Source organism: Bubalus kerabau, chromosome 13, assembly GCF_029407905.1.
Source record: "Bubalus kerabau isolate K-KA32 ecotype Philippines breed swamp buffalo chromosome 13, PCC_UOA_SB_1v2, whole genome shotgun sequence".
In the NCBI taxonomy this organism is placed as follows: Eukaryota; Metazoa; Chordata; class Mammalia; order Artiodactyla; family Bovidae; genus Bubalus; species Bubalus kerabau.
This window is the reverse complement of record NC_073636.1, coordinates 60,441,551-60,463,939: the sequence shown is the minus strand read 5'-3', so window position 1 is coordinate 60,463,939 and position 22,389 is coordinate 60,441,551. Positions and strand designations below refer to the sequence as shown.

The following is a 22,389-nucleotide window of genomic DNA, read 5'->3' as shown; positions in this document are numbered from 1 at the left end:
CAGAGAACACCAGCCGCGGAGGGGTTAACAGTGACTCATTCTTACCCTCCCTTCATTCCCCTACACCCTTCTAAGCGCCCCACCACCGCCACCACCTTAAAATTCACCAGTTAGAGGATGCTGGTAGCAGCAGAGAAGATGCCCGAAGTGGGCGATTTTAGGGGATTTTAGGGACCACCCCGTTTCTATTTGTCTTCCTGTTCCAGCATTTGGCAAACATTTAAGCCTCTTTCCTTCTTGGAGGAGGAAGGAGCAAGGGTACCTGAGGGTGGGGGGAGGATGGAACCTCAAACCCAGCCCAAGGTCAAGTGCCAATGACTGCTTCCTTCCCTTATTCCCCTCTGAGAAGAATCAAGGCCCTGCGGTAGATCTGGAAAAAAATGCCCCTGACCTCCTAGAGTAGGAGCTCTGAGCCTCAGTCTCCCTGGCGCTTCCTTGAGATGTGATAATTTCTCCTTCTGCTCCTCAGCCGGGAGCTGGGCTGTTGGAACACCAACTAGCCAGGGGAGTCCCACATTCCCTCCCTCACCCCTGCAGTCTGAGGAGAGGCCTGTTTCCTCTGCCTTCTCTGTCCATCTGGAGGTGGGATGGGCTGGAGTTGTTTCCCCAAAGAAGGTGATCTCTGCAGGCAGGGTGGGGGAGGGAAGGTGCCAGAGATTGGGGTTCTTGATGTCCCTTAGCCTGCTCAGAGGCCCCAAGTAGCCATCTTAAAATCCTTTAGGCGTGGGTGTCTGTCTGCTTGTCTGTTAAATGCAGGAGTTGGATTAGATGGTCTGTTCGATTTTAATATGCCATTCAAGCAGCTCTTACATGTCAGGGGGACATCTCTATTAAAAGCAATCTAGAATTTAAACTTGGGTCTATGAAATAATTGGGGTTTCCTCAGTTGATCTCTTTAAACTCAGGACTTCTCAAGGGAAGCATTGACTGTGTGGGCCTTGTAGAACTGGAGGCGTCAGACAGTCCTGTATTGGCATCTCCATGCCATCACTGGAATGACCTTTGTCAAGCTACTTCCCTCCCCCAAGCTTCAATTTCCTCATCTGTAAATCTGGGAAGAATTTGTCAGAGTGTTGACGTGAAGACTGAATGAGACCTATATGAAAGCACTGAAAATACTGCCCATGCCTGGCACATAGTAGGTTCTCAGGGATGTGGGACTTGGGAGGTAGACTGGAGGAAGAGGGGAGGGGTGGCTCCTCTTAGTCCTGTGCTTTCTCACCTCCCCACCAGTCTCTTCCACATCCTTATAGATGGTTCCCTGCCAGGGGATAATGTGTGCTGGAGTGGGCTGGGCTGCCAGGCTGAGGGGGAAGCAACCAGGAGGTACAAACATTTCCGGTGCAAGGATGCTGACATCATTCCAGCAAATGGTAGTCCCAAGGAGGCACATGTAGCCCAGCACTGGGTTTGGAAAATGTTGGCATCAAAGAGCCGAGTCCCTTAGGGAACAGAAGCATCAAAATCTTATGTGCTGACAGGGAGGCAGGGACCAAGCCTTCCTGTTTTCACCTGGATCCCACTCCTACTCCCTTGCACTCCAGGAGTCTCTCACTAGAATCTCCATGAGATAAGGAGGTCAAGACTTTGGTGTCTGTATTTCCTATTCTTTATAGTCTCTCCTGCTGTCCTGTTCAGCCTTACATTCACCCTTTCTCGTTGCGGTTTATTCCACAGATACATTCTGCCTCTTGACAGCATGATAAAGAAGGCTCCCCATAAGGGTAGTGCAGGGCATGTTGCTGCTGCACCATTTGGGCCATAAGAAATTATTTCCCCAGCTCCACTACATCCCCATTAGTTTGTGAGCTCCTCCCGGCAGAGGCCTGGACTTTTTTCTCTCTCTGTCTTCAACCTCTAGCCCATGGCTAGGCATAAAGCAGGTCCTCAGTAAGTGTTGGATCAAATAAGTTTGAGGAAATTATGTCCCTAAGCCAACTAGGTTAGAGAGAAACTGCAGGAGTGTGTTGACAGTGTAGGGAAAAGCATTGTTAAGTATAGTACTGTGCCAATTGTTGGTTGTCATTATTATTGCTCTTACTATTGCTACTGCCAGTGGCCAACAGTTGTTTCACCTTCTCCCTGAGTCAGGCTTGAAGGAAATAGATGTGCCTTGGGAAGTGATGATGGTGGTTCTGGCTGGTGAAAGATGAGCATAAAGAGAAGAAAATTGGGAAGAGAATGATTCCAGCCTCTTCTTGTATTTCGGGGAAGGAGCAGATAAGGAGAATCAAACAAGTCAAAATGGACATGTAGCAAAAAATCAGGAGACCCAGGTCCCAGGTCTTATTCTACTACCACCGCATTGAGTGACCTTGGGCCAATCATAGCTCCTCTCAGGACCTCTAGTTCCCCAGGTATAAAGTGAGAAGACATGATCCTGAAGCTTCCTTCTGCTTCTGACATTTTGTCAAGTGGATTTTGTTAAATAAAAGTAAGACAACTATTATTACTCTGAGTATCATTTATGGAATAGCAGACCATTACCTATTTCAGGTAATCCTTGTAACAGATTATACTGATGTGAAAGTAGAGGAGTCTGAGGCTTAGAGAGAGTGACTTTCCTAAGGCTACAGAGCTCGAAGTGGCAGAACTGTTATCCGACACCTGGTCTATCTGAGTGGAAAGGGTGAGCTCTTGCAAAGGTTTCGCTACCTCCGCTTCTAGTCTCTGTGAGGTGTGTGTACACTTGTAACTGTGCCTAGGGCTTTGGAGAAGGGGAAGCTGTGAAAGATTATGACAAAAGATCAGGCATTTCCCCAAAGGGACTGTTGCAGGGGAACTTGCTGGGTTGACGAGTTTGTGAGTTAGTGCTGTAAAGTTTTCCTTGCAGCGTGAGCTCAGCTTTGCTGATGAGTGGCTGGTGCCCCTTTACCAAGGAGAACCGCTGGGAGTGAATGACAGTCATGACGGGCACATGTTTTGAGCTCCTCCTAGGTCCTGTGCTCTGTTTTACACAGGTTCACTTACTCTTCAAATAATCCTATTCTGTGGGCTTAGACTTTAATCTTACCCATTTTATAAGTGAGGAAGCCAGGGCAGTGAGACAAAGGATCTTGCCCAGAGTTACACAGCTAAGTTGTGGTAGATCCAGAAACAGTTTAGCTGAGAGTTGAAAGAACTGCTTTTAGTCTGAGCCTTCTCACTGACAGCGTGACTTCGGGTTAGCCAGTTTCTCTCTGCATGTCCTAAATGCACTGGACGCCTCTATGACTCTAAAGGGCCTAAATGCTGCCTTGTCCCAGAACAAGAGTGGAGTTTCCTTGTCCAGCTAAACATGGATCAGCCTTTGTTTATTATTTATTTATCAGGCCCTGTTCATGCCTTGGAGAAGGAAATGGCAACCCACTCCAGTGTTCTTGCCTGGAGAATCCCAGAGACAGGGGAGCCTGGTGGGCTGCCGTCTATGGGGTCACACAGAGTCAGACACGACTGAAGTGACTTAGCAGCAGCAGCCGCAGCAGCAGACCAAGCACATAGGATACAGAAAAGAGTAACAGGCGATCCCTAATTTCAAGAAGCTCACGGCTAATAGAGGAAGACAACTATCTAAGCCTGTGGGTATGGTTGGACCATCTAGGAGCTGTGATAACACTGATGTGGATGTAATGGGACAGGGAGAAAGGGATAGCCTCTTCCTCTCTCAGGAAGACTTTAGAGAAATGATGCCATTTTCTGCATTAAATTTGTATATAATAAATAATAATAAATGTTCTACCCAGATTAGGATGTTTCCAAGGAGTTTTTGACTCTTGACTGCAGTAACCCAAAAAGTGGCCACAATCTGAGGGACCATCCCAACTCACTCTGTGGCTCAGTTCCAAAGGAGCCATCCATTTGTCTCAGGGGGCCTGGAACCCTCCCTGTCATCAGAGGCCTCTAGAAGTAGGACTCTGAGGCTCCTCTTGGAAAGCCTGTCTAGTGCCTATAACCATCCAGTGGGCTTGGGGACTTCTTCCTCATGTCATTATCCCACCTGTCCAGACCACCCGACACCTGGAGAGGTGAAGGCATTTAGCCAAGATTACTCAGCAAGGCTGGGATCAGAACTCTGGCCTTATGGGGACTGCATTTCTGAGCCATAAGGGTATCTTTCTACATCTAGGTCACTAGGAACCTAAGGGGCTGTTTCTTCATTTGATGGGCAGCTCACACCGAGTAGAGGTTTGATGCAGATGATATGAAGCTAAGGGCCCTTAGAGAGAGGAGGCCTGTGTTCCCAAGCTGCTTTGTACTGCCTGATGAACAGGTATTTATGAAGTGTTTGTCATATGCTAGCACCTCTGAACTGAGGTGCTGAACCAACCGAAAGAGAACACCTGGGAAGCAGCCTGGTACAGTGGAAAGAGCAAGCACCGAGGGGCCAAGAGACTGACCTCAGCTCTGCCAGGGCTCCCTGGGTGGCCTGAGGCAAGGCTCTTTGCTTTTCCACACCTGTAAAATGATAGGCAGAGGTGGTGATCTCTTCAAGCACTGACTGGTTAACAATTCCGCAACACTTTCTTCTGTTCTAGAACCACTTTAAGGGGTACAAGAGTGGATATGATACACAGGTTCCTGTAACCTGAGGAAGAATGAGATAAATATAACTAGAGGTATGAACACATGCTCTGTGGGTTTGCTGGAGAGAGACGGTTTGGGAAAGGCTCAGTTCAAAAGCTACCTCTTCAAAGATAGGATGAGATGCGGATCAAGGTGGGGGGGTTTTGAACCATGAGGAGTAGCAGAAACATGCTTTCTATCTGGACAGGAAGGCTGTATAGCAGAGCAATGGTCCTGAGACAGATTTCAAAGATCAATACATTTGAGAATCTATCCTAGGTTGGCCAACTTTTTACTCTGCCGAATAAGGACAAATTACACTCATTCTGTTTACTGTTATAGTCATATAGAGAGAAAAAGAACATTTTAATACCTTTATCCCCAAAGTAAGAAGGCTATATAAAATCAGGGAAAAAAAATGATTCCTTCAAATCAGATGCATTTTGCTTTATTTAAAAACTCACTGCAGGAATTTCCCTAGTGGTCCAGTGATTAAGACTCCAAACTCCCAATGCAAGGGGCCTGGGTTCAATCCCTGGTCAGGGAACAGGATCTCACATGCCACAACTAAGACCCAGTACAGCCAAATAAATAAAAATAAATATTTTTTAAAAAGTCTCATTGCATTGTCCATATTTTGCAGCAGACCAGGGAGCTTCCCAGGTGGTACTAGTAGTAAAGAACCTGCCTGCCAAGGCAGGAGAGAGAAGAGACACAGGTCCAATCCCTGTGTCAGAAAGATCCCCTGGAGGAGGAGGATCCACTCTAGTGTTCTTGCCTGGAGAATCCCATGAACAGAGGAGCATGGCAGGCTACAATCCATAGGGTCACACAGAGTCGGACACAACTGAAGTGACTTTGCACATACTCACTGTCCTTGAGTTTGGCTCTGAAGTCAGGCTGCTTGGGCTCAAATCCTGGCCAATTTTTTCTCTAGAGCCTCTGCTTCCTCATCTGTAAAATGGGGACATGACGCTATCTATCTACCTCCTAAGGTCACTAGAGGAGGTCCATATGCCATAATAAAACATGTAAAGGAAGGAACCTCAAACTCTCTTGTCCATTTTGGGCTTTGGAAGATGATAGCAAATTGGAGAGTATTTACTTGAAAGAGGCAGCTGCTAGCCTGCCTGCCACTCCTGCCACGCAAGAATGTGGGTCACATGTTGTTGGATCTTCTCATTTATAGGAAAGAAACCCAGGTATTTCCCTGGCTGTACAATGGTTAGGACTCCATGCTTCCACAGCAGGGGGCATGGATTCGACCCCTGGTCGGGGAACTAAGATTCCACAACCTGCATGGCCAAAAAATAAATAATTACAATAATAAAAAATAAGACAGAAATCTGAATGTTTGTGACATCTTTTGATTTTTTTTTTAATGTGACCAACTAGGCAGCCTTTTAAAATACGCCCATTAAAGTGTGTCTGTGTCAGGCCATCAGTCTGTGCTTCCTGATGTACAGTGTTAGATGCCAGACACGTAGTGCTCATAGCTGTTGGCTGAGGATGAGGACAGAGAAAGGAAATGAAGCTGAGAGTGCAGACCTGGACCAGGGATGCCCTCCCTCTCTTCAAGACAGGGGAACACATTACTTTGGCCACTTGGATCTTCTGCTTCTGGCCGCCTGCTTCAAAGGCCCAATTTGTGCCCCTTCGCTTCTGGCAGCACTGTCAGGAAGGAGTCTCTAGAGACTGAGGCTTCCAAACCCCTCTGAGCCCCCTGGAACCTTCCAGCCTCCCTTCCACAGGGTCTTTGGAAGCTTGATCAGCAGCCTCGGAAGGGGGAATTTGACTGATGGCCAGTGAAGCCGGCACAAAAGCTACCCTTGAGAAGCAGGTGTGAGGAGAGGTGCTGGTATCTCCTCAGCAGGAGGGGCATTTCTTGTTCTCTGGAAGCCACGCTGGTTCTACCACCTCTGCCTGGGTTATGATGAGGTCTGGACAGTAAGTGGTCTCTTTTTGACAGCTCTGCCACATAGCCACCCCCAAGGAAAAGCTGGGATCTGATTATGAAGAAAGCCTGGAGTGTTCTCAGAGAGGACCTCCTGATTAGCTGGAGGAACCCCACTGATGTGCTTTCAAGGCATTCTGGGATTCAGACTAAAGCCTCTGAGGACAGTTTACGTTTTTGTGGCTCCACTTAATCAAATATTCATCAAGCATCTACCGTGGTCAGGCCTTACCCGGGCCACCGTGGGGGAATGCAAAGAAATGTTTCCATTCATTCATTCAGCCAGTGTTTACAGTGTCCGGTCTATAAGCAGGTACTGACGTTCAGCCCCTCCCACTCAGGGAGATTTTGAGGCTGATAAAGATATACGGATGATACATGGAGCCTGGCTCATAGAAATATTAGTAACAGCTGCCATTGGATTGCGTGCCTTCCGAGTGTTAGATGCTAGATTGTAGTACCTGCTTTAGAGAGTGGGTATGGGGATTGAATGGAGTCTTCATCTGAAACACTTACTGTGCCTGCCACATGCTGGTGCTCAGTAAAAGGGTAGCTGCTTTATAGTAACCTTGCAAACTGGGCAGATCCAGAAGAAAGGCCAAGACATTTGTTAGAAAAATAAGACGCAAAACAACTCAGTCCCACTTAGCTTATGTTATCCTCATTTTATAGATGAGGACACTGGGGCTCAGAGAGGGAAAGTAAGTTTGTTCGGAGCTACTGTGTAACAAGCTGGTCTGTTTGGCATCAGAGCTATGTTCTTTCTTCTAAGCCATATTGCTTCAAAAAAAGTGGTTAATGAATAAAGCAATAAAGCTACTACATTCAACAGGTGAGGCACTGCCACCTGGTGAGGTGGGGCATTTTTATAATTGAGGAAGCTGAGACCAGTGGAAAGAAGGAACTGGCCATACTTCGTGTAGCCAGAAAGTGGTGGGGTTGGAACCCCAACCCAGGCATGTTGGACATGGCTTCCCACACTGCTGGGATGGAATATGGTCATTGGGTATGAAGATAGTTGTATGTGGAAACTCAAATTTCAGTCTCATGAGAGATCTTGGGCTTCCACATGCCCTGAAGGGCAGTCCCCAGATCAGCACTTACAGGTGCCAGCCAGGGAGGACAATTTAGGCTCAGTTCAAGGAAAAACATGCTAAGTTGAAAAACCATCTAGCAATGAAGCAGTATGTTTTGAGAGCTACTTCCTCGTCTCTAGGCTGCTCACATAGGTCTTGATGTTCTAGAAGGAATTCTTGCAATGGGATGGGATGTGGAATGGCGATGCTCAATAGTCTTGTAATCTAGAGGGTCGGGAATTCTAGCATAGGACTGGTCACAGGTGATGCAAGCAGTGAGTGCTACTGGCGTCCCCAAGAGAAAGGGTAACCGTAGGCTTGGGCTATCTGGGAAGGCTTCCTAGTGGGAGGAACTAGAGCAGGATCTGAAGGGTTGGGGAAAGGGAGAGGAGTAGGACTGGGTAAGCTGAGCAAGTCCTAGGGTGGTAAGCCCACCAGTCTAGCTGGGCTGTAGGGTTAGTACCTCTCAGCAAAGGGCAGTCCCCTGTTCTCCAGAGCTTTTTTAAATGGTAGAAATGGCACAGGGAATCCTGGGTCTTTCCCAAAGCCTCATTAGGAGGCTAGTTTGGCACCACATCCCCCTCTTCCCTCCAAGCCACTGCTCCTCTCTTTATTGTACCACTCACCTCCTTCCATCCTCCCTTTTGGAGGTGGCAGACTTCGGACATTGAGCTCTCCTGGGAGACAGGTATGCCAAATGTGGCCTCTGCAGTGAGGCGAAGCCTAGGGCGCTGACCAAGGTCACCTTCCTCTCATTTGGGGCACAGAGCTGAAGCCGACCTGGGTCTCCTAGGGGCTACTTGCTGCTCAGGGTGAGCTCTGGCTTCAGAGTCAGGCCTGGCTCATCTCCAGTTCTGCTGCTTGTCAGCCTGAGACCGCAGACAAATTATCTTACTCCCCACCCTCCCCTCCCAGCCCCCACCCCTGGGCCATGTTCTCATCTACCAAAGAGGGATCGATCATTTGTGCCTGAGAGGAGAGGATGATCTGCCAAAAGGGCGTGGCACATGGCAGATGGCCCCACAAATGCGCCTCCTCTCTATGGCCTCAATTGCTTCTCTCCCCGCTGGGTCCCAACCCTTGTCCCTGCGAATGATAAGAGGCACAGGGATGTGTGACATGGCCTATCCTCCTACCGCTCTTCAAGGAAAGTAGTATTATAAAAGAGGAAGTTGAGTCACAGGGAATTAAAGCGACTTGTCTTTTGTATGTGGCTGAGCTACCAAATAACCGATTCCTGAGCCCACTTCTCCCCATTCCTTTTTCTCCCTTTGCTTTTTCATTCTCTTTCTCTCCCTGTTTCTGCTCCTTTGGGCCTGTGGGTATCCATTCCTCCCTCCTCAGCCCTTAGCTGGGCTCTTGCGAGCAAGATTACCAGCCCTGGGGCTGATTGGGATGAGCCAGCCTAAGACCTGAAGAAGGATATTTTGCTGCTTCAGAAATGTCCGTAAGGGGCCCTTGGTCAAATTCTATCCCAGTCAGCAGTATTCCCTCCACGGGCCCCTCCTTTCTACCTCCTTTACTTTAATTCACCCTGAAATTTTCTTCCCATCACCGCTGCTATCTCCCCATGTTCCCATCTGTCTCAAGGCCCAGTTCATGTGCTATCTTTCAGGAGTCCCTATTCGTCAGCTCCTTCCTGGAGCCCAGGCTCCTAGTCACCAAGCCTAGCTCTGTGAGCTCAGAGGACGGAGAGCACCTGACCCTCCACGCCCTCCCATTTCCTGCACTACAGAGAGCAGCCCCCAGTACCCAGGGCCCGGCCTAGAGCTGTAGGACTACTTGAGCCAACTCCCTGGCTTGTGGCTTCCTTCTAAAAATAGGGGGCGGGTAGGCTCCGTGCCTGGGAGAGGATGGGCCTCAGATTTGTTAGGACTAGCAGGAGATGGCTGTTGTGAGGAATCTCAGAGGTCAGCCTTCCAGTGATGGAGCCCAGGATCCAAGCCTGGACAGCATCAGATCTCTCACCCTGCTCTCTGAGTGGTCAGCTAAGAGCACGGACTTTGGAGCTGGACAAGTTGGACTGCCACCTTGGTCTTGATCATGGACTTACTTTGTGACTGTGGGCAAGTCACTTGATTTCTCTGACCCTTTTGTTTCCTCAGTAGTAAAAATGGGCTTCATAGTCATAATTCCAGCCTCATAGGAGCAAAGCTGGGTAGAGAATTAAACTAGATTAGAAATCCCATGTGTGTAAAGCCCACAGCACAGGGTTTAGCACACAGTAGGTGCTTAATAAATGCTAGTACCCTTACACCCAGTTAGAAGGAAAGAACTTTATAACTTCTCTAGTTTTCCAAAGATCTGATACATCTTCGGTTGGTAGTGAGCTCCCTTCTCACTGGAGGTATTCAAACAGTCTAGGTGACTGCAGAACAGGACTGTTATTCAGAGAAATGGTGCTTCAATCAGCATCATTGGATGTTGGGCTTTGAAATCTTCACATTCTTTCTTGTCCTTAAGTTCTGTGATTCTGTGAAGACTTTGACTCAGATCTCCTTAGTCAATTATGAGAAACAGTTGGGGTTCGGCTTGGATGTCTGCTTAGCACAGATAAAAGACAAAAATCTGCTGGAGTTATGAGCTAATTGAAGGCTTTCTCCCAAGCAATGACGAGGCTAGAAACAAAATGAGGTCTAAGAAGAAGAGTTCTCACATACCCTATGAAGGGAACCCGGCTGGGATGTTTAGGGTATGAGGCTAAATGTGCCGGCTGAATTTTGGGAAGGCTACACCGTGGTCGATAGCGTGAACTGCCCAGAGCAAGGCCTGTGTTTGATTTGTCTCTGAATCCCCAGTGCCCAATGCTAGCCAGGCATACAGGAAGTACTCTGGACGAGTAATGAGCAAATGGCAAATAGCCTTGATGTTTTTTGCAGATGGAATCTCTTGAGTAGAGACTCTTAGAACTTCCCTCGAGGCCACATGGTGGTTTCCTACTCAGTGCGTGTACATCCGTGCATCTGTGTCCATGTCTGTGCATGTGCCAGGCTTCCAAGAAAGACCCCTCCTGCTTGCTGCTGCCCTGCCTTCTTCTCTTTCTCTGGCCCCTTCCCCTCCTCCCAGCTCTTGATGTATACATCAAGCTGCACCTACTTAGAAGTGTGACTTTTGACATGGGATGTGACCCATGAAACCATCACCACCATTAAGATAATTAACACATCCATCAACCCCCAAAGTTTCCTCTTGCACCTTTGTAGTAATTCCTTCCTCTCATACCTCCCTCTCCATTCCCCTCACCAGGCAACCACTGATCTGCTTTCTGTCACTATCAATTACTTTGCATTTTCTAGAATTTCATATCAATGGAACCATATAGCATATACTTTTTTTGGTTGGGGCAGAGGGTCTGGCTTCTTTCACCTGGCATGATTATTTAGAGATTCAAGTTGCTGTGTTTATCAATAGTGTATTCCTTTTTACTTCTGAGTAGTACTCCCCTGTGTGTAAGGGTAAACCATGATTTGCTTTTCCCTTTGTTTGTTGATGGACATTTTGGTTTTTTTTCTAGTTTCTTGCTATTACAAATAAAGCTACTGTGAACATTTGTGTATAAGTCTTTGTGTGGATATACCTTCTTATTCTCGAGGGTAAATACCTAGGAGTGAAGTGGAATGGCTAGGTCCTTTAGTAAATACATATTTAAGTTAAAACTGTCCAAGTGTTTCCAAAGTGGTTGTGCCATTTTACATTCCCAGCAGATGTATGAGAGTTCTGGTTTCTTCACATCCTCAAAGCACTGAGTATGACCAGTCTTTTTATCATTAATCATCCAATAGGTTGTATAGCGGTGTCTCCTTATGGCTTTAATTTGCATTCTCCTAATGACTGATGATGTTGATCATCTTTTTGTGTGCTTATTTGCCATCTCTATATCTTTGGTGAATTATTTGTTCAAAAAATTTTCCAACTTTTAAATATTTAACCGTTTGGCTGTCTTTCTATTATTGAGTTGTAAGAGTTCTTTATGCATTCTTGATACAAGTTCCTCATCAAATATATATTTTGCAACCATTTTCTCCTAATCTCTGTCTTGCCCCAGAGGGCCCTCTGGGAGTTTCAGACTTAATGCGTGTGTGTACGTGTGTGTAAGAGAGAGAAACTAGCTTCCTGGGAGACTCTAGCCTCTGAATTCAATCCTTCTCTACTAGCATGTGGAATCACAGGACAGACCTAGAAGTACTTCCTAACCTAACCTCAACAACTTCGTTTTGCAAACAGGGGGCCTGAGTCCCTGAGACCATGGGGTGTGGTGTCAGAGCCCACACAGACCTCTGATCTCTAGAGGAAGAGGGCCCAGGCTGGAGGTCTTGATGTCTTTGATTCCTGTGACCCCAGAGAGGCAGGTCACCTCTTTGCGCCTCCCTCACCTTGTCTGTTCTATGGGCACAACTGTGCCTTCCTGTGGATGAGAGGCTGGTGCAGAGCTCTCTCCCTGACCATCCCAACTCCAAGGACAAGGAGTGTGTCAGCGCCACCTGTTGCCACAAAAGGCTTTCAGGAGACAGAGGAGGAGGCGCCATGAATTCATAAAGGAGGGCCAGGTTTGAGATGCACGGGCTAGAACAGTGCAGGGCAAATTTCTCTGCTTTGCTCTGGGCATGTGGAGCCTGGATCAGGACATCATTATCTCTTCTGCCAGTGCCCTTTTGCAGCTCTCCAGCAGATACATGCTGTGTGTGTGTGTGTGCGTGTGTGTGTGTGTAGGCTTAGAACCCCTCAAAAGATGGAAGGTAGTGATCCATAGCTGATGTGTGTAAACAGCCCATGTCTTATTGGTGTAACAAGTGCTCCAAAAGTCAGAGGTACAGTTCGGCCATCATGGCTGAGCTGTGAACACTGTCTTCTGTGGAGCCACACACAGGCATCTGTACTTGAATTCATCTTGGAAGATAAGCAGGTGGAAGAAGCTTGGAAGGGTGCTCTAGGTGGAAGGCACTGCACATGTCAGAGCATGGTGAATCCACAGGATGAATCAGTGAGAGTGAAGATGCTTGGGAAGGTGTGATGGGAGGCGAGGCTGACAAGGAAGGCAGAGGCCAGGTGGTCACACAGCTCCATGAGGTTGGGGTGTTTCCTCCATTTATAGATGGGGACACTGAGGTACCGGCTCAAGAGAGGGGCACCCTCAGGTCTGTGAGTCAGTGGCAGAGCTGAGTGTCCAGGTTCCCAGTTCCATGCTCTCCCTCCTGTGCTGGGCTGTGTCCCAGGACAGACGGATGGTGACACTCCCTCGGGGCCCATTCCCGGTGCCTGCACTGACTATGTGGGGTTCTTAGGCCCTGATCGCCTGGTTGGCTGCCCCACTTCCTTCAGCTGGTGTCCGCTAGGCCTTGATTCTGAACACAGTCCTGTTGCTGGCACCTGGGAGACTCTGAGCCACTGAAGGCGTGATGCCCACTTCTCTTTTGGCCCTCACAGGCTAAACAACAGCTAGCCTGACTCTAGCCGGGATGTTACTGCTCACAGTGCACAGGCCAGAACTGCCACCGCCACTCTGGACACTTGTATGTTTTAACTGGGTGGATAGCTCCCCCAAACAAAAATAGGGTTCTGTTATTAAGGGAAGAGGGGAGAGGAACATCGGATGGGCAGTGATGAGTGCCCATCACCCCCACCTATCCAGAGGCCTGGGCATCATCACGGTTCTTCCCTCTCTTTGGTTTGCCCATCTCTTCCGAGCCCTGTCGTCCCCATAAATTTCTCTCAAAGCCATCTTTGCTTCTCTCACCTCCTCTCCTTTTCTCCCATCTTCCGACTCCCAGTGCCTCTGCTCATTTCTTCCAGCCCACTCTCAGCAGAGCTGGTACAGGGTTGCCTTCCATGCTCTAAACCTGAGGTTGTCCTTCCTCTGCTCATAACTTTTTACTGTAGCCTCAAAAGGTGCTCCCACAGCACCCAGTCTCCCCTCTGCTCCCTCTGGGCCCTACACTGTCTGACCGGTGTGCCCAGCCGCTTGTCTCTGCCCTCCTCCTGCAAGCCTCTGGAGTGTTGACTCCCGCCCCCTGTGCTCAACCTGGAATGATCCCCACAGACAGCTCTGCATCCACCCGCAGAAACCTGCCCCTGAGTTCTGCAGAGACTTTCCATCCTCTTCCCAGCCCCTCCCTGACACACACTCTGATTACTGGGACCACTGGGGAGAACCCAGTGCACACAGACACTTGGTAAACATTGACCAAAATGGCCTTGCCAGAGCCGCCACACAGATAAGAAGGGCTGTGAGTAGGAGAGGGAGAAAGCTTGAGGGGGCATGGAGGTAGGCCACTTTTGAGCTCAGGCTCTCCAGGAGGCCTCAGTTTCCCTCTTTGCCATGTGGGGGTGAGGACACTTGTCACTAGCCAAAGAGATGCAGAAAGACCATCTTGGGTAATTCTTGTGTTTGAACTGGAACTCCTTCCCTTTTAGGAGACAGAACTAAGTGCCTGTGGTTTTATCGAGGGGAAATACAGCTGCTGTGCATATGTTTTGGGGGGAGAATCAACTGGCAACTCAACCCTTTAGCAAAGCAGTTTGCAGATATTCATACTCTTTAACCCTATAAATATCTCCTGGGGATTCATCCTGAGGAAATAATTCTAAATACAGAAAAACTTTTATGCACGAAGATGCCTACTGTGGCATCCTTTTTGAGAGTGAAAAAGTCTAAATGTTCAACAAAAGGGGATGTTAAGGATAACCATGATGGAGCCATGAAATGGACTATTATATAGCCCATAAGATACTTTTTATAAAGAAAATGCCATATCACGGGCAATTCATAAACTGTGTTAAATTTTTGAAAGATGCCTCTCTACCATGGCTATAACTATGTAAAAATAACACCACCACCACCACCCCCCCAACCAATACAGTTTTCCTTTTATGCTTAGAAAAAACTAGAAGGAGCAACAGTAAAATTAATCAGTGGTTTATCTTTGAGTAGCAAAACTGGAAGGTTTTGGTTTTTTTTTTTAAGGTGCATGCTACTTTTATAGTTGGAATGTGTTAGTTCCTCAGTCATCTCCAGCTCTTTGCAACTTCATGGACTGTAGCCGACCAGGCTCCTCTGTCCATGGAATTCTCCAGGCAAGAATACTGGAGGGGGTTGCCATGCCCTTCTCCAGGGGATCTTCCTGACCCAGGGATCAAACCAGGGTGTCTCACATTGCAGGCAGATTCTTTACCATCTGAGCCACCAGCAAAGCCCTATAGCTATAGGAACAATATTCATAAATAGAGCTATATTTAACATTTAAAAATTATCCAGTTGTAGCTAATTTGTGACCTTCTTGGGATGAGTTATGTCTCTGGGCCTTGGTTTATAAAATAAGGAAATGGAATTATGGCTCATTGGGTAGTGTGTGCCAGGATTCTTCACAAGCATTATCTGATTAAAATTCCCAATGGAAACTCCATGTTGCAGATGAGGAAGCCAAAGGCCATGGTCAGTCCTCTGCTGAGAATTAAGTTTTCCAGATGGATTCTGCCCTAAGAAAAGCCCCTGCTCTGTACGCCTCCTCAAGGGCCCCTGTGATTATGAAGATGTTTGTGTGCTCCGGAGAAAAGTCAGGAAGAGGGACACCTGAAAGCCTTGTGTCAACACAGCCAAGAAGAGTTTAGCTTATATAGTCAGGAGGCGGTGTTTGCCAGCAGGTGAGGAGGAGAGAACTTTGTGCTAACTGCAGCCAGAGCTGTTGGTCTCTGCTTCACCTTTCTGCCCCAGCAGACTTCTCCTAAGCAGAATTTGCCCTTCAGCCCAAGTCCCCATTCCGTGTTCCCAACTTCCCTGTATGTCCAGTGCCCTGGGTTCAGAACTGCAAGGGTTCGAGTCTCAGCTCCACCAGTTCATCCTGGGGCTTTGGGCAAGGGCCCACCCCTTCCCCCAACCTCACATCCTCTACCTATAAAATGGGATCAGGCTAGACTAGAGATTCCAAACTCCAACACCAGACAGCTAACCAAAAAAAAAAAAAAAAAAACCCAGGTAAAGAGCAAGAGTGCAGGTGAGAATTGACCAAAAGGAGCCACTTTTCAGCCTCAGTCCATCACTGTCCTGCAGGAATGTGGGCACAGAGCCACGGCATCTTTGGGGTTTAAGAGAGGCTAGAAAATCTCCGGGTTTTTTAAGTATGAAATCTTTCAAGTTATAAACATTGACTGAAAATAAAATACATACAAATGCAGGCCAAAGCAAACTGGTCTATTTGCATGATATAGCCTGTGGGCTGCCAGTTTGGGACCTCTGGACTTTCCTGCCTCTGAGCACCCTCTGGCTTTGACCCTGTCAGCTTAGAAAGTGTTCACAACCTAAAAGTTGAGAGTTATGTTTCATTTGGTGGGGATTTTTCGGACTTCAAGCCCAAGAGACAGCATCTTAAGTTACCCTGAGACAATGGTTCTGAGGAGGCAAGGGAAGGAGCCAGATTATACAGAAGTTTTGCAACAAAAGACAGGCAGTCTGAACATCAAAAGATTGTTGTTAATTAAAGAAAGCTGAATATCCCAAGTTAAGGAATTTAGTGCTTTTCTATTTTGGGGAAAATGCAAGAGTCTGGGCTCACTGAAATCGTTCATATATATTTTTTTTTCTATATTTTTGGCTGTGCTGAAATCATCATTCTTTTGATTTGCACTTCAGCTATCTGGGGCCAATATTCTGTTTTCACACCTTGAGTTCCTCAGGGCTCACAGTAGAGAGTGGCTGCAGTCTGATGGCTGCTAGGTGGCAGGTATCCTCCACCTTCCTGAGTTTCCTTAGGGCTCAGTGGCTTGGAAGGCTCCCTACCATCGCTGATGACTGTGACACCCTTGTTTACTGATATGATGTGAAATATTCCATTTCTCAAGCCTCTGGTTCCTGGACTCCTAGCGTCAGGTGTTCCTAGAAGTAACACTGGGCAGAGTGAAGCCCAGGTCTGTGAGAACAACGAGGCCAGTGTGCTAAGGAGGAGGCCCTAAGTTTGACTGCTGGGCCCCCACACATGCCCTGTATAGATTGTTATTGTTGCCATTCAGTCACTAAGTCATGTCCAACTCTCTGGGACTCCATGGACTGTAGCATGCCAGGCTCCCCTGTCCTTCACTATCTCCTGGAGTTTGCTTAAATTCATGTCCACTGAGTTGGTGATGCTATCTAACCATCTCATCCTCTGCCACCCTTTTGTCCTTTTGCCTTCAACCTTTCCCAGCATCAGGGTGTTTTCCAATGAGTCAGCTCTTCATATTAGGTGGCCAAAGTATCAGAGCTTCAGCTTCAGCATCAGTCCTTCCAATGAATATTCAGAGTTGATTTCCTTTAGGATTGACTGGTTTGATCTCCTTGCTGGCCAAGCGACTCTCAAGAGTCTTCTCCAGCATCACAGTTTGAAAGCATCAATTCTTCAGCGCTCAGCCTTCTTTATGGACCAGCCGTCACATCTGTACATGACTACTGGAATAGATAACAAGGGCCTTAAAAGGCCCTGTCCTGTTGCTTGCTCCAAACCCCATCCTCTCTGTGGCTTGTGGTGTGCTCGGCCCTGTGCTTGGCACCTTAACATGCACAGGCCCGCTTCACCATGTGACAGTGATAAACCTCATGTGGACATAAGGAAACTGGCCCTGATTATGACTGGCCCGCAGGCACACAGCTCCCCTCTGAGCTGGGATTTGAACCCAGGGGCATCTGGCTCTACCCTCTGAGTTCCTGCCTTTATTCCTCAGCCCCTCAGAACGCTTGGCTTGTGCTGGTGCTGATGGCCGTGTTGAGTACATGGACTGCACACACACAGATGAGCATAGTTACATGTGTGTACTAGTGAGCACTAGTGAGCACATGAATACAACTCGACCTGTTTTGTGCAAATCTGTGTCCTTGGCACCTATGCTTAGAACAGTCAATTCTTATTTGCAAAAGTCATGTTCTAGCACTATAAACCAACTGGGAACCCTGAATTGGTGCGAAACCATTGCTCCTGAGGGAAAACAGAGTTAGGATCCTGGAAGTCTCTTGTTACATTTTCATCAACTGATCAATAAAACCTTGTTTTATTTATTTGTGTTTCTGTTTTAAGACAGCGCCTTTACTATACATTGTTGATACATTCACATTGAGTTTGTGCCAGCAACCCTGTAACTCACACCTCAGTGAAGCTTATCTGACACTTATCTTCTCTGTAAGGCACCTAACAGCCTTCCTGAGCTTAGGAGCACTGCATGGCACTTCAGCTCTGTACTTGCAGGCCATTTTAAATAGCAAAGTCACCCTGCAGAAAAAAGCACAAAACTGTTAAAACATGGCTCTAAATAGCCACAAAAAGACATTTGTTTTTAAGAAATGAAACAAGCCAAGTGTATATTTTTAATAACTGGATACTTCTGGTGACTCCAGTTTGAAACACTAGTTTTTTATGAGATTTTATTTTGAAAGAAAGAAAGAAAAGAAATAAGAAGGTTGCCTTGTTCCACCTGACCTGGGAATGTGGGCATCAGGCAATTAACAGGGCTTGTAAATAAATGCTTATCAGGTAAGTGAATTCACAACTATGGACTCCCCAGACAATGAGGATCCACTGTGACGTATCTTTCACTTTTCTCTGAGGGGTGCTATTAGGATTTGGGATTGTTGACACAGCGAATTGGGTTTTCTGCGTGGGGAGATGTATCAGGTTGGCCAAAAAGGTCGTTCGGGTTTTTGTAGCAGATGTTCTGGAAAGACCTGAATGAACTTTTTGGCCAACCCAATAATCTGGAGGGGCAGCTGGGATGGTTTGAGTTCTACTCTCACCATTACCACCTACTTGCCACCGGCCCTCATGCAAGTTCGCTGGTTTCTGGAGCCTGAGCTTCCTTGGTGGTAAAACAGAGAGAATACCCTGTAATATAAGGGTGAATTGACAGGATAAATGTGGGGCACGCAGGACAGTGCCTGGCAAGAGACTGGTTAAATGTCAGCTTTCAAACTGTGCTGCTTTCATGCCTTCCTTTAAGATACAGGTTTTAAGAGTTTTGCACTCAAGGCGCTGCTAGATACTACGGATATGAAGATAGATAAAACCCTGGCTTACAAAGCAATTATTCTTCAATTAAAAAAAAACAAAAATTTTTTTAAAAACCTAGGCTTACAAATCTAGCAGGAGAGACAAGCCCACCTAAATAGGACACCATGTGTGAAAAGGACTAAAGTAACAAACTAAGTACTGTTAAACTTTTTTTTGCCCCATTTGACTTGCTTCAGATCAGATCAGATCAGATCAGTCGCTCAGTCGTGTCCTACTCTTTGCGACCCCATGAATCGCAGCATACCAGGCCTCCCTGTCCATCACCAACTCCCGGAGTTCCCTGAGACTCATGTCCATCGAGTCAGTGATGCCATCCAGCCATCTCATCCTCTGTCGTCCCCTTCTCCTCTTGCCCCCAATCCCTCCCAGCATCAGAGTCTTTTCCAATGAGTCAACTCTTCACATGAGGTGGCCAAAGTACTGGAGTTTCAGCTTTAGCATCATTCCTTCCAAAGAAATCCCAGGGCTGATCTCCTTCAGAATGGACTGGTTGGATCTCCTTGCAGTCCAAGGGACTCTCAAGAGTCTTCTCCAACACCACAGTTCAAAAGCATCAATTCTTCGGCGCTCAGCCTTCTTCACAGTCCAACTCTCACATCCATACATAACCGCAGGAAAAACCATAGCCTTGACTAGACAAACCTTTGTTGGCAAAGTAATGTATCTGCTTTTGAATAGGCTATCTAGGTTGGTCATAACTTTTCTTCCAAGGAGTAAGCGTCTTTTAATTTCATGGCTGCAGTCACCATTTGCCGTGATTTTGGAGCCCAGAAAAATAAAGTCTGACACTGTTTCCACTGTTTCCCCATCTATTTCCCATGAAGTGATAGGACCGGATGCCATGATCTTCGTTTTCTGAATGTCGAGCTTTAAGCCAACTTTTTCACTCTCCACTTTCACTTTCATCAAGAGGCTTTTGAGTTCCTCTTCACTTTCTGCCATAAGGGTGGTGTCATCTGCATATCTGAGGTTACTGATATTTCTCCCGGCAATCTTGATTCCAGCTTGTGTTTCTTCAAGTCCAGCGTTTCTCATGATGTACTCTGCATATAAGTTAAATAAGCAGGGTGACAATATACAGCCTTGACGTACTCCTTTTCCTATTTGGAGCCAGTCTGTTGTTCCATGTCCAGTTCTAACTGTTGCTCCCTGACCTGCATACAAATTTCTCAAGAGGCAGATCAGGTGGTCTGGTATTCCCATCTCTTTCAGAATTTTCCACAGTTGATTGTGATCCACACAGTCAAAGGCTTTGGCATAGTCAATAAAGCAGAAATAGATGTTTTTCTGGAACTCTCTTGCTTTTTCCATGATCCAGCGGATGTTAGCAATTTGATCTCTGGTTCCTCTGCCTTTTCTAAAACCAGCTTGAACATCTGGAAGTTCACGGTTCACATATTGCTGAAGCCTGGCTTGGAGAATTTTGAGCATTATTTTACTAGCATGTGAGATGAGTGCAATTGTACGGTAGTTTGAGCATTCTTGAAGCCTGCTTTTACCTGGGTAGTGACATCAGTCCAAGTGAATGCAGAACCACTAATTCATTCAGAAAATATTTGAGGGCGTGCGGGGTGCCAGGCACTAATCTAGGTGCTGGGAACTATATTAAGAACAAAATGGGCAAATACTCTTACCTTCCTGGAGCTTGTGTTCTAGAGACAATAAACAAAATATGTAAATATATGAGCTGTAGCGGGACTATGGAGAAAACAAAGCAAGGGAAGAAACAGAGGGCCCCCTGAAACACAAACTATGATAATATTCCAGAGGAAGATTTTAAGGTGGGATAAAAATGTAACATATATGAATAACATTAAGAATAAGACTTCTTTTTTTTTTTTTTACTCAGGAATTATTTATTTATTTATTTATTTTTTAGAATAAGACTTCTTAAGATTTATTTATTGTATTTTTTGGCTGTGGTGGATCTTTGTTGCTGCACCTGGGCTTTCTCTAGTTGCCAAGAGTGGGGGCTTCTCTTTGTCGTGGTGCGTGGACTTCTCACTGCAGTGGCTTCTCTTGATCAGGGCACAGGCTCTAGGCACATAGGCTTTAGTAAGTGTGGCTCATGGGCTCAGTAGTTGCAACTCATGGGGTCCAGAGCACCGGCTCAGTAGTTGTGGTGCACACACTTAGTTGCTCCCCGGCACGTGGGATCTTCCTGGATCAGGGGTTGAATATGTGTCCCCTGCATTGCAAAGCAGATTCTTAACCACTAGACCACCAGGGAAGCCCAAGAATAAGACTGTTTAGATGAATAAATAAATATTGCGTGTGGAGTGCTTTCCTTGCTAGGCATTTCACATATATAATAGCTAATTACACACATATAATTGCTAATCGTGACTGTACTCATGCACAACTGTAGTTAGCTCCATTTTACAGATAAGGAGACTGGGGTTTAGAGAAATAAAGTGGGATTCTCACTGTCATGAAGATAGTGGATGGTTCAGTTTGGAATTCAGATCCAGACTTATTATCTGAGCCCAAAGTCATGTCTTTCTGTTAAATTAGTCTCTTAGCAAAGGGGAAAAGCTCATTCTGAGACAAAGGGATTTTAATATAGATGTAGATGTTTACAGAATCTCCCCTTTAAAACATTTTTAAATGCTCACTTTAGCTAAAATAAGGGGTAGAGCAGCTTCTCTGGGGCTTCCCTGGTGGCTCAGACAGTAAAGAATCTGCCTGCAATGCCAGAGACCTAGAACTGTGTTCCAATTTGAGTCAAAAGATATTGGCTACCTGGAAGCCAATACTTATTGAAGAATCCCAAGGATTCATAAATTTGGAAAAAAGAATTCTAGGTGGCTCAGATGGTAAAGAATCTGCCTGACAATACAGAAGACATAAGAGATGTGGCTTCCATCCCTGGATCAGGAAGATCCCCTGGAGAAGGAAATGGCAACCTATTCCAGTATTCTTGCCTGGAGAATTCCAAGGACAGAAGAGCCTGGCAGGCTACAGTCCCTGGGATCACAAAAGAGTCAGACACTACTGAGCAACTAACACACACACACGCACACACACACACACACAGCTTCTCCAGAGTAGGAAGTCTTTTGGGAACAGGGGTTTATAATTACCCACCCTCTTCCAGAAAGTGTGAGCTATGTTGGGGGCTGTCAAAAGCCTTGGATCTTGGTGAAGGCAAGAGAATTCAGCTTGAGAATGGATGTGCCATTGGAAATCAGCTGGGTAGGAGTCAGCTGCCAAGGATGGCAGGGAAGCTGGCAGCTGGAGAAAGAAGGAGGGCCTGGGAGGAGAGGTGAAGGATGCTGATGTAGGATCGGCATGGCCCCCAGGCCAAGAAACGGTTAGGTGAACCGGGTCTGTGTCTCCAAGCCCCCAGGAGCCTCCGGAAGATAGATGAGACTTGGTTTCCAACAGAAGCAACATGCCCAGAGTGATTGGTGTGACTGGAATCAGCTGGCCCACCTTCAGTCTCCTGTCCCCTGGCCCTGCAGCTCACATCATGGCCTCTGGCAAGTCTTTGGTTTTATGTTTTAGAAAATGTGGCCGTTGGACTAGGTTGTCATGAAATGCCAGGAGAGAGGGTGGGAGAAAAAATGCAAAACACAGTGTGAGCTTCGGTGGTTCCCTGGTTTGGATACACAGAAAGAGAAGCTCTCTCATCAGGTTGGGTGGGGCTATCTCCATGGAAAGGCACTGTGGTCCCGGGCAGATCAGATCATATCTGTACATCCTCTTAGCCTTTGGTCCTTGTGTTCCATGGGTCTTTCAGTCTCATGTCAGCAGAGCATAGCACACACAGGGCAACTTGGGTGAGCTCTGA

The 22,389-nt window shown here is 46.8% G+C and overlaps 1 protein-coding gene across 1 annotated transcript in view; it reads left to right on the top strand.

Moving 5' to 3' along the window:
* SNPH (syntaphilin) overlaps positions 1-22,389 on the top strand; it is a 41,934-nt gene that overhangs the window by 569 nt on the left and 18,976 nt on the right. The gene's annotated exons all lie outside the window — the stretch shown is intronic.